Source organism: Chelmon rostratus, chromosome 18 (genome assembly GCF_017976325.1).
Source record: "Chelmon rostratus isolate fCheRos1 chromosome 18, fCheRos1.pri, whole genome shotgun sequence".
Taxonomy (NCBI): Eukaryota; Metazoa; Chordata; class Actinopteri; order Chaetodontiformes; family Chaetodontidae; genus Chelmon; species Chelmon rostratus.
The window spans coordinates 5,251,206-5,267,670 of record NC_055675.1 but is presented as its reverse complement, the minus strand read 5'-3'; positions in this window follow the sequence as shown (position 1 = coordinate 5,267,670).

Here is a 16,465-nt window from a genome sequence, read left to right as displayed (position 1 = left end):
TGCTTCAGAAGGTATTAAAACATGACGACTGTCTCCTAATGTGACGTTAAAGGATTTAAAACCCAAGACTTAAGAGTGACTTAGAGTGACACACTTAACAATGCTTGGCCTTGATAAATTTGTATATTTAGCGTACAAATATCCGTCTGAAATATGTTCTGGTGATTATTCCACTTTTCCTCACATAGAAGCACATACAACCCACAGCACAACCGTCCTGTGGATCAGTTTGTGCTGCAGCCTTCCCTCCGCTCAGACCGAACCCTTTTCAGACACCAGGTGCCAGTGTTTCCTCTGCTCCTCATCCCTGACAAACATTAACACAGCACACACCGACATGACAGTTGAGGTCATTTGGCGCCTTTGAGGAGGCAGAGACGGTGCACGGCCTCGATTAAAGGACCGCGGGTGCGTTAAAATGTGGAGAAACGGAGGGCCGATCAGCAGAGGGTTGCTGTGAGGCTGCAGACGTCTCAGATCTGCGAAGAGGATGTGGACTTCAAAAAGAGCTGGCAGCTATTGCTTCTGCCTTTACTCTGTCCTCGCTGTGAGTCATTGGGAGTCTTCTGAGTGTCTCATCTGCCTCCCATCCCCCCCGCTGTCACCACCACTCCAATAAAAACATAAATACGCACACACAAAGCTGGTTTTAGCTCTGTGTGCGCAGTGAAAACAGAATCTGCTGACAGGAAATGTACAGTGTGATGAGTAGCCGTCGGAGGGAAGGGTGGGCTGGTATTTTTGCCCTGTGTTAGTGTACAAGAATGAGAGAGAGAGGGGGGGGGGGGGGGGATTGCAGTCGTTCGCCTTGGCGGAGCAGCCCCACCCCTCTCCCCTGCCCCAGCACATCTCCAGTCGGCCATTGTGGCCGTGCAGATATTCATGTCATGTCCCTCGCCTCCTCTCCCTTTGGATCTGCCTGCACTCTCCACTTCAATTTGGCCTTACTGGAATGTCCGTGATTAAGCACAGCTCAGCTAAGCACGTTGTTCAAGGTCTACAGTTTAAGCACAAACATTTGGAGTGTTCGATGTTGCGTGGATGTATGAAATAGATGATGCACACGTCCACCAAAACTGTGCCAACTTCAAAAAAGGCTTCTGACTCAATCAGCAGAATGGCCTGTTCCTAAAAATAGCTTCAGAATGGTGAAAGAGGGGAACACATGACAGAATCAAAACTATATACAGTAAAAATACCAAATATTCTGTAATAACTGGCAACATGGAGCCAAATGACATCCCTGAAACATCAGTGTGCAACAGGATTGCGGTGTGCGGTATGAAAAAATGAATAAATGGCTGCTGTGAGTTCTGCACGTTTTGACATTGTATTATTGAATTATGAATAGTGATGCGTTCATGTGTCGGCAGTATTGCACTGCTGAAGGTGGTGGAGGTGGAGCTGATGTGAAACATTTCACTGTTGCGTAGTTTAATACAGAAGCATTGAAAAGTTTATGATCGCCTGCTGTGTGCTGGCTGTTTTAATACAGACAAAAACTGTATCATTCAGTCTCCACATGCATTATTTAAGTAAACTTGGATTATTATTGAAGCACAGCAGTGCAGCTGGGCTCCAGGTATTTTGGGAGCTTGTTTTCCGTCGGGCCCCCTGCGGTCTGCTCGGCTGTCAGACCGAACAGGTTTAAACTATTTGTGTTTTGAAGCTTTGAGAAGGTCTATGTTGAAGCCACGTGTCCGTTATCTGCACAGGTTTGGGTGTTAACCTTTTATTTGGACTTTCTGCAACGTGAAAGCATGAAAAAGCGTTCAGAGACACAGAGCTTTGCTCAGCCATCTGACTGCACCACATTAAGCTTTTGTGGCAGGCGATCTGAATGGTAGTGTATATACCAGTGCTCTTTATTCCACACGTTTATCTTTTAAATTATTAATATATATGGTATGATGAAATGAGACATGGTTTAACATTTGAATGTATTAAAAATGGGTGGGCTGGTTTTTCCCTCAGGGTCTCACACGCTCTGATACAGTTTGCTGCGTCTGTGGCAGAGTCAGCTTTTCCTCAGCTTAGCCTGTGAGTGTGTCACATTCATGGTGAACGTGTTTTATTTAGTTTCAAAGCTCCTCCCATCTTCTCGCGGGCTGCAGTGTAACAGGAAGTGTTGCTCTGCGTCTGCCTCTCGTCGTCACAGTCACTGGCAGTCTGGTTTCTCTCTCTCTCTGAATCCCTCATCGTGTTTCTGGTTCGTCCTCTGTCTCCCTTTGTTTCTGTTTGGACTCTTTTCCTCCCTCTCTCTCCGGTGGGATGTTGTGTTTGTTCGCCTTCTCTCTTCGTGTTCAGAGCGCAACATACTGTAGCATCCAGTGAGATTCCCCTCCTCCTCTCTCCATCACTTCCACCCTCCCGTGCTGTAATGCAGCCACTGGCAGATTGCTTTGCTTTCATTCTGACCTCTAACCTCTCCTCTACACACACCTGACCCTATTTCCCCAATTCCCCACGAGAGATGTTGTGGGGACGTAAATCTGTTTACACAGTCCAGTTGTGGGGACACAATTTTAGGCTGAAGACTTGGGTTAAGGTTGTGGTAAGGTTTGGTTAGGGTTAGGCGAGTGGTGGTTATGGTTATGGTTATGGTTAGGGTAAGTCCCCAGGAAATGAATGTACGTCTATGTAATGTCCCCAAAAATGATGGAAACACGACTTTGTGTGTGTGTGTGTGTGTGTTGGAGGAGGTTGTTGTTTCCGCAGGCTCTGTTTGCTGACTCTCACAAAACTGAGTCCCAGAGAGAGAGAGAGAGGCTGCAGACTCAACTCAGAGCAGGAGCTACAGGAGCTGCAGGAGCTAGGGGGGGTTTGTCTGTGGAAAGATACTGTATGTGCTCACACACACACACACATGCCATTAGTTTAAGTTTTCAGGACCGAACAGCCAGACTTATACACACAGCTCTGACAATAAGATTGACCTGTTTTGAGACATATGGATATTTTAATGCTGAAAGGTTGTAGACAGATGTAAATGGAAATATATATATATACACACACACATATACAGTATATAGCGAGATATGAGACATTCGCTATTTTCTTCTTTAATGTTTAAAGCTTCACTAATCAGATTTTTTTTACATTAACAGTGGATCAAATAACTGCATAATGTGAATGGTGTCACTCATGGTGATGAAGAGAATTATCACCTGACCCTGCAGTCCTCCTCTTCAGCCCTTCAGTGCTTCTCGGCTCATTGTTTTTTTCACAGGCTGCAACTTCATTGTTCTGAATGAGTCTCATCACTTTCATCAGTGTAGTTTCCAGATGCAGCAGGCGGCTGCAAAAAAAAAAAGAAAAAAAAAAGAGAGATTTGTTCAGTGTGCAGCTTTATAACAGAAAAATGTGTTTCCAAATGGTCAAACTGATGTGTGGTATTCCTCACAGTCAAGAGGGCTGCACCAGTCTGTATCCATGTCATTTTTAACTTGTGTGCTTTCAGGGTTCTTCCTTGACTGACGGATAAGTCGGTGCATGGATCCACACGCAGCAAACTCAGCACTGAACCAAAGGCAGTGTGAGATAATGAGGCAGGATGTGTTACAGTTCCTCCCAAAAAGCAGAGCAATCCATAGTGTTCCTGCACTATCCTCTGGTCTCCTTCAAGGGTATTTTTGTTATCCTGCTGAATAATCGATGAGCCACAGACAGAGAGATCGTCCTTTGGCGATCGGCCTGTTTTGCAGCACTTATTTTCACTGATGCTTTTTTTTTGCTTAGAAGTTTCCTCAATACTCAACTCAACTCCACTGTTTTATGTGAAAGAAAAGGATTTCTCCTGAAAAAGAAGGTTCAGTCTCCCTCAAAGTACCATAATAATTAAGATTTTTCACCCCACACCTGTCTCAAATATCCTCAGTGTTAGAAAAGGCCTTCCATTTGTACTGTCCCGACCGATGATGCTTCAGGAGTCATTATTAGGGGTTATTGGTGCAGCTAGCAACATTTGAACTCACAGATGCAAAACATTTGAAGAAGCTGGTGCTTATGTTGCTCACAAAATCACTCATTCACATGAGGCTGTAGATTTTCCATCAGAGGGAGTTGTTGGGACACTGGCAGACCACGTCTACATGCTACCCTGCACCACCTGTAGGAAGAAAAGCAGCAGAAGCAGTTTGGGCCTGCAGATGTTGCCATGTTGGTGTGGCCTCCTGCAGGCAAATAAGTTTGTTTTTTTTTTATAGTTGCTGTATTCTTTTTTGTAGGATTTACTTTTACTACTTCTACCATCGACAACCTAAATCAAAATAGGTGTTAAATGTAAAAGAGCTTCCTTTCACATTAACTTGCAGTAGATAAACACCAAAAAAAAAAAAAAAAAGAAAGAGAAAAAGAAAATGTAGCCTGTGGCAGTAAAATGCCAAATGTTACCATCTAATATTTTGTGAATGATTTTTCCCAATTATTCCATTTTATAAAACCTCACATAAAAGATTTTTTGGCCACTGGGGGGCAGCGCAACAATCTGTAAACACAATGTTGACGTAGTCACACCTTTTGAGGGCTACCATGCTATCCAGCAGATGCATTTAGCAGTTCCACAGCAACACTGTCTTTCTTTTGGAGTTGTACTTCTGCTAACCTGATGAATGTAACTGCATTATTTACTCTGCTTTTTTGCTCAGTTTTGGTCTCCACCGAGTCCTGAGGAAATATCTGGCTCTTCAGCTGCTAAATACTCTACGTTCACAAAGTGGCTGCTGCGTTTGTCTGTGTGCAGTTTGGTTCTTGGCAGGCAGCAGCCTGCTGGTGGTTGAGCGGTCAAACTGAACCAAAAACTGTCACACAGCGGTGAGGTCTGTCTTGTCATTGGGTTTTGGTCTCGTCTTTTCCTGTTTTATTTTGAAGGTCTAACTCTCCTCTCGTTTCAGAGCACCTGCCCTCCCTCGTGTGTCCTGTGCGTCCGCCCTGATTACCCATTGTTTCCACCTGTTCCTGATTACCCTCCATGTGTTAAATAGTCTGCGTCTCCCTTGTCTTGTGCCAGTGTGTCTTTGTCCGTCGGCGATTCACCCGAGCCTGTCTATCCCGTTCGTCCTTTCCACAGCCACAGTCTTTGAATCCGTAAGCTCTTGTTTCCTCCTCGTGAGTGTTTTTTGTTTTGTAATTTTGATACCTTAGCTTTCTGATTTAAGTTGTAGTTTTTCAGCCGAAGTTATTTCCTCTAGTTTGAGCGATTTTCTGTTCTGTTCATTTTTAGCTTAGAGTTTTCTGTTGTTAGATATTTAGGATTGAATTGTATATTCATAGTTTTCTTTATCTAGTCTCGTCTTCCGTGTAGCCATAGTCTTTAGTGTTTTCCTCCCTTTTGGAGCGTTTTTGTTTCTAGTGAAATTCATTACTTGTGTTTTCTAGTTTATCCTCATAGTGAGCGTTTTCTGTTTTTTCATTGATAGCCATAGTAATAGCCATAGGCCTAGAGTAATTATACAGCCCATTTCTTTGACACTCATCGAAGTGGATCTTGAGTTGATTATTCAATAAAGATCTGTGTGTTCAAAATCTCTGCATCTGAGTCCTGTTCTGAGTCCCGGCCTGACAGTACACACTGGCCAGCATGGACTCAGCAGAGACCGGACCGCTCACAGCCACGGTTCAGGCCCAGGAATCTCGTCTTGCCCGTCAGGAAGAGTTCCAGGCCGTCATGGCGTCACAGCTGGGCCAGCTGTCTTCACAGGTTCAGGATCTGATCACTCACCTTCGTCAGTCCGCTCGAGACTCCACAGCACCACAGCCCGCCGCAGCTCCAGCACCGAGTCTCCCTGTCGGCGGAGTTGGACCCAAGCTCGCTCCACCGGAACGCTATTCAGGAGATCCCGGTCAGTGCAAAGCCTTCTTGATTGACTGTGCCATTCATTTTGAACACTCTCCCTATGCGTTTCCTACAGAACGATCTAAGATTGCTTTCATGATCTCGCACCTGGCCGGGCGAGCGAGGGCTTGGGCTACTGCCGAGTGGGAGCGAGAGTCGCCACTCTGCTCCTCTCTAAAGGAGTTCAGGGAGGCGCTGACCAGAACCTTCGACCCTGTGACAACCAGCAGGGAAAAGGCTCGTGAGCTGAGTAGCTTGAAACAAGGTCACAGTTCCGTCAGCGACTACGCTATCCACTTCCGCACGCTGGCAGCGGAGAGTGGATGGAACACCACCGCCTTGTACGACGTGTTTCTGAAGGGCCTTTCCACACACATCCAGGAGATGCTGGTTCCCCTGGATCTCCCGTCGGACCTGGACTCGTTGATAGCCCTGGCTATCCGAACGGACAACCGGATCCAGGAACTCAAGCAACGCCGAGGCAGCCGACTCCCGGAAGAAAGCGGCATTCGCGGTCCTAACTACACGCGACAGGATTACCGTCGCTCGACTCTGGACCCGTTCCAAAACCCAGGAGCCGAAGGCGGGAGCGAACCCATGCAACTGGGTCGCACTCGGTTAACACCCGAGGAGCGCCGACGCCGACTAACAGAGGGTCGGTGCTTTTACTGTGGCGAGATGGGTCACCTCATCGCTGCCTGCCCGTCCCGGAAAACTAAGCCGGTGAGTCCACCCTCCTTGGTGGCAGTTGCTTCTCGCACCCTCACGCCAGTCCAGGTAAAGCACAACACCACCACCACTCACCTGAAAGCACTCATAGACTCGGGGGCTGATGAGAGCTTGATGGCATGGGACTTGGCTGCTAAGCTAGGGCTCAAGCCCAAGCCTCTGAACACCCCCGTCCGAGCTCGCGCTCTGGATGGTAAAGAGTTGTTTACCATTACGCACGCGACAGAGCCTCTGGAAACACACATCCAGGGGCACAAGGAAATTATGAACTTTTACCTGTTCCACTCGTCTTCACAGACTTTGGTCCTGGGTTACCCCTGGCTACGTGAACACAACCCTCACATAGACTGGACAACAGGGTCTATTATGGGATGGGGTGTTAACTGTGATAACCACTGTACGAGCCAGCCGAACCCAGCCAAGAGTGAATCCTCGATTAACCATGTTTCTCTCCATGTCACCACAGACACCGACCTGACCTCCGTACCAGCCTGTTACCATCACCTCAAAGAGGTCTTTAGCAAGACCAAAGCCCTGTCTCTCCCCCCTCACAGACCCTATGACTGCGCCATAAACCTGCTCCCCGGCTCCACCATACCGAAGGGCCGATTATACTCCGTATCCGGACCGGAGCGAGCGGCGATGACCGACTACATCCAAACCTCGCTCAAGGCAGGTCTGATTCGCCCCTCCTCCTCTCCGGCCGGAGCAGGTTTCTTCTTTGTGGGTAAGAAAGACGGGACGCTTCGTCCCTGCATTGACTACAGCCCCTTAAATGACATTACAGTCAAAAACCGTTATCCTCTCCCCCTCATGTCCTCCGTATTTGATCAGATTCAACAAGCCAAGATCTTCACTAAGCTGGACCTCCGTAACGCTTACCACCTGGTCAGAATCAGAGAGGGGGATGAGTGGAAGACAGGGTTTAACACCCCGAATGGTCACTATGAATATCTGGTCATGCCATTTGGTCTTACGAACGCACCTGCCGTGTTCCAAGCGTTAATCAATGACGTGCTAAGAGACTTTCTTGACCACTTTGTTTATGTTTATTTGGATGATATCCTGATTTATTCACCTGACCTCGAAACTCACCAGAGACACGTAGCGGCTGTGCTGCGCCGTCTCCTAGACAATAAACTATATGTCAAAGCAGAAAAGAGTGAGTTCCATGCCGAAACCACCTCCTTCCTGGGCTTCATTGTAGCCCCTGGAAGAGTGCAGATGGACCCGGCTAAAGTAAGCGCGGTGACCGACTGGCCCACTCCCGATAGCCGCAGAAAGGTTCAGCAATTCCTGGGGTTTGCTAACTTTTATAGGCGGTTTATCAGAGGGTTCAGCGCTACAGCCGCCCCCTTACATGCTCTCACTTCCTCCAAGGTCCGGTTTGCCTGGACACCCGAAGCAGAGAAAGCTTTCCAGAAACTCAAAACCAGCTTCACCACGGCACCCATCCTCATCATGCCTGATCCACAACGACAATTCATCGTGGAAGTGGACGCTTCCAACGAAGGCATTGGAGCTGTTCTGTCCCAGTACGCTGAGCATGATGGTAAGCTGCATCCATGCGCCTTCCTGTCCCGACGCCTGTCTAAAGCTGAGCGCAACTACGATGTGGGAAACCGGGAACTACTGGCGGTCAAGGTGGCGTTAGAGGAATGGAGGCACTGGTTGGAGGGGGCTGAGCACCCTTTCATAGTTTGGACTGATCATAAAAATCTTGAATACATACGTAATGCCAAAAGATTAAACTCACGCCAGGCCAGGTGGGCGCTGTTTCTTAATCGTTTCTCTTTCTCTCTTTCTTACAGGCCGGGGTCCAAGAACGGAAAGCCGGACGCTTTGTCTCGACTCTACGACCCCGAGCCTGTAGCCAAGGAACCAGAACCCATCCTGCCACGTGGTTGGAGCGGTCACTTGGCAGATAGAAAATGAGGTTAAGCGAGCCAATGGAGTGACCCTGCCACCTAGTGGGTGCCCTGAGAATCGTTTGTTTGTCCCGGTTAATCTGCGCCCACAGGTGATCCACTGGGCTCACTCCTCGCTGTTATCCTGTCATCCGGGAGTGAAGCGAACGATGTTCGCCATCTCCCGGAGGTTCTGGTGGCCATCCATGGAGTCGGAGGTCCGGGAGTACGTAGGAGCCTGCTCAGTCTGCGCCAGAAACAAGCCATCCTCCGGGTCACGCATGGGGTTGTTGCAACCTCTGCCCATTCCCTCCAGACCTTGGTCCGACATTTCTATGGACTTCGTCACGGGGCTCCCGGTCTCTCAAGGTAACACCACAGTTCTCACCGTGGTAGACCGATTTTCTAAAATGACTCGATTTATTGCTTTACCTAAGCTTCCCTCTGCTAAAGAAACTGCTGAAATCATGATAAACCATGTATTTAAAATCCACGGATTTCCCAAGGATATTGTCTCAGACCGGGGGCCCCAATTTGTCTCTCGGTTCTGGAGGGAGTTCTGTCGACTCATAGGGGCTAAGAGCAGCCTGACGTCAGGTTATCACCCGGAGGCGAACGGCCAGACTGAGCGGCTCAACCAGCAGCTGGAAACCGGCCTCCGGTGCCTGGTGTCCCAGAATCCCTCTACATGGAGCAAACACCTGGTCTGGGTTGAGTATGCACACAATTCACTTCCCACTTCTGCTACCGGTTTCTCACCCTTTAAATGTGCTTATGGTTATGACCCCCCAGTATTCTCCAATCAGGAACCAGAAGTCTCAGTCCCCTCCGTCCACGCCATGATCCGCAGATGCCGACGCATCTGGGCAGCAGCCCGACAAGTCCTCATTCGCCAAGGGGATCGGGTCAAAAAAGCAGCAGACCGCAAGCGCAGACCGGCACCTACCTACCAACCGGGCCAGAAGGTCTGGCTTTCGGCCGCGAATCTTCGTCTCCGGGTGCCCTCCCAGAAACTGGCACCGAGATTCGTGGGGCCGTTCCCGGTCACCAAGATCATCGGTCCTGCTGCTGTCCGTCTTCGCCTCCCCCGCTCTCTTCGGGTCCACCCCACCTTTCATGTCAGCCAAGTCAAACCTGTTAAAGAAAGCTCCATGGTCCCAGCCCCCCCACCCCCTCCTCCTCCGGAGATGGTAGACGGAGGACCAGTCTACAAGGTCAAGCGTCTCCTGGCCGTGCGCACCAGGGGTAGGGGCAAGCAGTACCTGGTGGACTGGGTGGGTTACGGCCCAGAAGAGAGGCAGTGGGTTCCGTCACGCTTCATCATCGATAAGACCCTCATCAGAGACTTCGAAGCCTCCGGACAACCTGGACCGTCTGGTAGCCGGTCCTAGAGGGGGGGGTAATGTCACACAGCGGTGAGGTCTGTCTTGTCATTGGGTTTTGGTCTCGTCTTTTCCTGTTTTATTTTGAAGGTCTAACTCTCCTCTCGTTTCAGAGCACCTGCCCTCCCTCGTGTGTCCTGTGCGTCCGCCCTGATTACCCATTGTTTCCACCTGTTCCTGATTACCCTCCATGTGTTAAATAGTCTGCGTCTCCCTTGTCTTGTGCCAGTGTGTCTTTGTCCGTCGGCGATTCACCCGAGCCTGTCTATCCCGTTCGTCCTTTCCACAGCCACAGTCTTTGAATCCGTAAGCTCTTGTTTCCTCCTCGTGAGTGTTTTTTGTTTTGTAATTTTGATACCTTAGCTTTCTGATTTAAGTTGTAGTTTTTCAGCCGAAGTTATTTCCTCTAGTTTGAGCGATTTTCTGTTCTGTTCATTTTTAGCTTAGAGTTTTCTGTTGTTAGATATTTAGGATTGAATTGTATATTCATAGTTTTCTTTATCTAGTCTCGTCTTCCGTGTAGCCATAGTCTTTAGTGTTTTCCTCCCTTTTGGAGCGTTTTTGTTTCTAGTGAAATTCATTACTTGTGTTTTCTAGTTTATCCTCATAGTGAGCGTTTTCTGTTTTTTCATTAATAGCCATAGTAATAGCCATAGGCCTAGAGTAATTATACAGCCCATTTCTTTGACACTCATCGAAGTGGATCTTGAGTTGATTATTCAATAAAGATCTGTGTGTTCAAAATCTCTGCATCTGAGTCCTGTTCTGAGTCCCGGCCTGACAAAAACAGTGAAGCTGAGGCTGTAGAACCGAAACAATGAGCTGAAAAATGCTTTAAAGCTCCACAGAGCCCAGCTGAACTGTGGATTCACTGTGAGTTCGTCCCTACGAGCGGCAGCTTTCACATTACATGCAGTCATTTGATGCATTGTTCAAAATATTTAGAGCAGCTTTAATATTACACCTTTTCAGGCACTTGACTATCAGACAGGAAGTACTCCTCCATCCAGAGCTAACTATTCCACCAATAAACCGCAGATATGGAATGTAATTAAAACACAGACTATAGAGTAGATTTATGGCATGTATTATCTCAGCTGACATACTGATGTTTGGTTCTGCTGAAGGAGGAACTTCTTTATTCTCCTCAGGAATGCAGTTTGATGTTGACCTGCTGCATAATTCATAGTCTCCTCAGGTTCAGGTTGTGGGGAAACATTAACAGACACGGTGCTGCATCAGTTACTGTGATGCTGAGCCGAGGTTAAACACAGAGAGTGTGCTGTTGAAGTGATGATTCGATGGCCATCTCTTGTGTTGTGCTGTAGTTAAAGTAGCCATACTGTTGTTGCATGTACAACCCTGTTGGCAAGACACACCCAACACACACACACACAGAGCAGATGGGTGAAAGACATTTTTCACATCAACCTGGAAGACATAACACACCTTAAAGGCTCTGTGAAGAACTTTCATGAAGTATGGTCTCCCTTTTTAGGCTCTTATGACAGCCGTGAGATACATCTGCACAGTGATACAATAACTGACCTGAAATTTCATTGTTTTTGAAAATCATATCCTCAAATAGAATTTGATGGCAGCAACACGTTTCCAAAGGTTGGGTCAGGCTCATGTTCATCACTCTGCTGCATGTAGGCGTTTGGGAACTGAGGAGACAGACTGCTGTCACTCTGGATCTGGTTTGTATACGGTTTCCTCTTCGCTTGGTGGAGTTTCAGCTTATATTTGTGGCTGCAGCGATGAAATGTGTTCCTGAGCTCATGCAGTGATGTCCACTACAGAGTCCTGTCTGTTTTCAATGCAGCATCATCTGATCACAGCCAGCCAGTGTTTTTTCAGCCTTGTCACTTTATTACAGAGATTTCTCTTTTAATGACATTACGTTCTGCAGACAATGAAATCAACACATTCTGCAGTTTTACGTTGAGAAACACTATTCAGTTGTTGCACTATTTGCCAGAGCAGTGTGTCACAGAGTAGTGAACCCCTTCCCATCTTAACTTCAGACACACTCAGCCTCTCTGAGGCTCTTTTTATACCCAATCAGTCACTCACCTGTTGCCAGTTAATCTAATTAACTGTGAGATGATCCACCAGCTGTTTTCTTTTAGCTTTTCGCCACTTTTCCAGCCTTTTGCTGCCACCATCTCAACTGTTTTTGAAACATGTTGCTGGCATCTAGTTCTAAATGAGAATGTGATTTTCAAAAAGCAATGAAATTTCTCAGTTTCAACATTTGAGATTTTGTCTTTGTGCTATTTTTATTTATTTTTTAGACATGAGATTGTCCAACAATTGATCCAACAATCAAATGTATTTTCAATACTTAATAGGGATGAAATAATAAAAAGTATAGGAAAAATAATGTAGTAATATCAGGAGAACTTAGTATCACAACAACAACAAATGCAGAAAATAAAGATACGTGGAAAGTGATTGCAAACAAAATCAGTATCAGTTGTATTCTTGTTGTTTGCACCTCTGATTAATGCCCTCAAAAAGTGGTGCAAACATCGTATCAGATGTTGAGATCAATGCAAACAATAGACTTAAACTACCCTGTTCGAATGATACATATTGCTTCAGTTAACTTGACCAGTGATAGTTTGTACAAACACATCTCAGCAGGTGTTTGCTCACCTGTGTTTCTGCACTGCAGTCATCTGAGTTCTCTGAAAGACCTTCTGTACATCATAACAATTCCAACGTTAATCTCATTTTTACAAGTAATAAAAGTGAAAGATTTTACGTACTTTAATTTTTCCAAAATATGGTCGCTGATTTGTCAAGAAGAAAAAGTTAGAGGCCGTCACCAAACTGATGTGACAACATTGTTGGACTGGGCTTTCCACTTGTGTTAGAATTCTCAGATCTAGGAGGAGGCTTTCTCAGATTATTAGATGAGATTATTTCACTGGTCAACACCCACTGGCTGGTCATTTTTGCTGCTGAAGGGCCTGAAATTTGCAATCATCGCTGGAGATTTGCAGATCTCTTCTGCATCTGTAGTGACATCAATGTCCACCACATGAGTATCACACTCACACCAGAAAGAAGACCGTGAGTAAATAGAACATGACACAAAATCATTAGCATGACTCTTGAATTTTGTGGTGAGCCCCAGTGTAATCATGACAGTCTTTAGAGACCTGTGTGTCTGAACAGTAGCCAACTGATCTGATGAATTCTGTTGTACTTACCGACAGTCAGCTGCCTTTATAAAGAGAACAGAGATGTTATGGCTCATTGTGCAGTAACCACCAGTGAGGTGTGGTTTACTACTTCCGTTTTCTATGTGCCCTTAATATACGGGTCCCACAACTATAACTGACCCTAGCTCATAAGGTGCCTCCACTAAAACTGCATCAGGGATTCGGGATATCCCTGAGTTGTGACTACAGTGGCATCATTGCTCTCATGAATTACATTGCATTGTGCCAACTGTTGAGCCAACAGCAGAGCTCCCATGGGTTCAAATAGTGGGTCAGGAAGCCACCCAGAACCGTCTGGATTTCCAAATGAGGAACAAGGCAACAGATGGGGGTCTAAGTCTGAGCAGAGCACTTGCCACTGCAAACACCACCAAGGTAGATGTAGTGCGCCCCCGTCAAATAACCCCTGCACATCATGGAGGCAAGTCCGTGGGTTGAGGGTCAGTGCGGATTGAGGGTCTTGCCCTCACACTAGTCTGCAAACATCCTGGAGGTAGATGGGGGCACATTCGCTTGGGATCATGGAGACCACAGTGGCCGAGAAGCCCAAACTGCTGAGCTTCCTTTTAAATGCCAAACCATAGATGGGACGAGAGGAGATGGTGCCCCTTGCTCGCTGGGGGGGCGCTGGGGGCAGATCCAGGATCAGTCATGGGTGTGCCACTCATCCGGATCACATCAGGGAACCACCTGGCACCCGGGCACTCTGGTGCTACAACTACGACAGACAGTCACTGCGGGTGAATCCTGTGAAGCAGCGGCATCATCAACCGCGGGGGAGAGAAAGTGTGTGGCAGACCGGATGTTGGCTAGCTGCTAGCTCGTACATTGAAATGGATGACAGAATGGCAAAAACAGCCAGTGGTGGAGACCAAATCGTGGACAAAGCATCAAAGGTCATTTCGTATGTTTGGGAGAAATTTGGTGTGATCAGAGACTGTGAGAATATGTTGTCAGTGGCTTTGCTGCTTGTATGAATTGTCAGAAAGTATTAGCTTTGGATACCTGCAAGCAAGACACATTGTCACTGAGGAGACACATCAACAGCTGCCGGAGCACAGGTGCTGCACCCAGTGACAGATACTTCAGATCAGATCGTTTGAAACTGTGTGGCGATGGAGTCAGTGAAGCGGCTCGGATCTTGATTGGCACCTGTGCCCGAGCTGGCCACGTGGCTGCTCGCCAGCTTCTGCCTGATCCAACAAGTGTAGGCCGACAGAGTATGCAGAGGATGTTGGACGAAACATCATTCCGGAGCCGAGGATGCAGCTGACTGATAGCAACGAGGAGGTTGCTTTGGATATGTGGACGGATGATGACCAGAAAATAGATTATCTTTGTGTCACGTTGCATTACATCAACAAGCGGGAGTGGACTGAGCATCTGAATGGGACAGTACATCATTCAAAACAACAGACAACCTCAGACCAGCCATCATGCAAGCACTACGTACATGCAGTCTTGATGAGTTCTTCAAATGGTCACCAGCCAGACAGATTTGGACTGACGAACAAGCTTTGGCGCAGCCTGCGACGCTCATCGGTCAGGCCTGAGATGATTCACCCCGACACACAGCACCAGCAGCCTCGGTGCCAGGAAGACCGCCGCCACCACAGCACGGTACCAAGCAGCTCACGGATCTGCCACCTCATTCCTCCTCCTGTCACCCTGCCCTGCCTCACTGCTGTTGGGATTCACTGATGAAATGGTGCATTATGCTGCACCCTAACTGTTCTTTATGAGACGTGTTGTTGGAAATCTTTTCTCATCTTTGTAACATCTCAGGTCTGCAGAGTGATGAAGGTAAAACAGCCCTCTTTTCAAAGCACTTTCACGCAGTGCCATCAGACTGTAAGGCACACTGCCACTGTTCATCCTGAACCTGATTAATGAAAGTCCATAACACCCAACCCAAGTGTCATTCAACCAGTCTTCATCTAAACAGCCTGATTGATCCTAATGACTCACCAAATTCAACTAATTACATCAAGTGGGTGAAATGGTTTTTCCTGTAACTTCCTCACCGAGCCAGCCCCTTCAAAACGTTTCATTTTTATCAAAACGCAATTACATGCTAATGTTAATTTGTTTGCAGGCATTTAAATACAAGCTAATGAATGAATAACCAAATAATGCGCATGAAGAACTACGTTGTGTGCACACACATAGGTGACTAAACAGACCTTTACATGTGTGGACGTTGTCAAGGTTTAGCGTCGTGCAGGATTTCTGTGGGTAAAATGTGTCTCTATTGGAATGATTTCCGCTCCACGCTCTTTACGCTCGACTGCTAAATAAAGAAAGCAACGACATAGACACCAAACAACAGGAGAAGGTTGATTTCATCTTTACTGAAAAAGCTATTTTTACCTTCAGCAGTGACCAGAGGTTATGTGATCACCTCCATCCATCCTCCTGTTCTTCAGTCCTTCTGTCCATCCGTCCACGTCCGTCTGTGTTTTGTAGTGTTTGTGTGTCCGTGACCAACATATCTCGAAATACACTAACTGGAATTTAATGCACACATTTATGCTCCCAAGAGAAAGAAGTCATTGACTTTCTGTTAGCAATATTAGTGTACAATATTTGTTCTGCACGTTCATGCACCCAAGAGGAATAAAAGATCGATTTTAGAGGCTTAATGACCCCTCCACAAGACCACCATCAGGCCAAATTGTGGCATTATTGCGACATCTACGTTGTACAGTGTTGACTAGCTCTGCTACAGTAAGTGCTAGCATTAAACTGAGGTCAGAAGGTTGTGAGGATATTGTCAATGAGGCAAAACTTTGTCTTTTGTTTGACAGTTTGAGAAATTCGTTGATGTTAAAAATCGGGATGTAATGTCTTTAAGATTGATATATTGGATAAATTCTTGTGAGTCAGTCTTACGTACCATGTGAAAAGGAATGTGCACGCTCAATAGCAGGAGGGATTTAGCAGTAAGTTCACATTTTTTCAGTCAAAATGAGAAACTGCGCACGAATAACACCCAATGTGGTATTTCTGAAAGGCCCTGAAAACCTAAACCTCAACCAGCTTCTTACTTAACGTTATTTCACAAGAGAGATTTCAGCATTTGCGTTGGCTTGTTTTTTTTTTAATAAGCTTTAGACATGGCGCTTCTGTGGTCAAACCACACCCACACAGTCCTGAATGCTGACTTACTGATGGGTGTTGTTTTCCTGATCGATTGATAGATTTGAAACCAAGCTTTCAGGGGCTTTAAGCATCATGTAGGTTGTCAGAATATCCTCACATTTCGATCCTCTACATTTCAGAGAATAATACTCTAGCTACATAGTTTATATAAATATCAAACTCTTACATCTCGCTGACTGTCAGTGTATTTAGCCTGAAGATGCTCGGGTGGACCGCCTG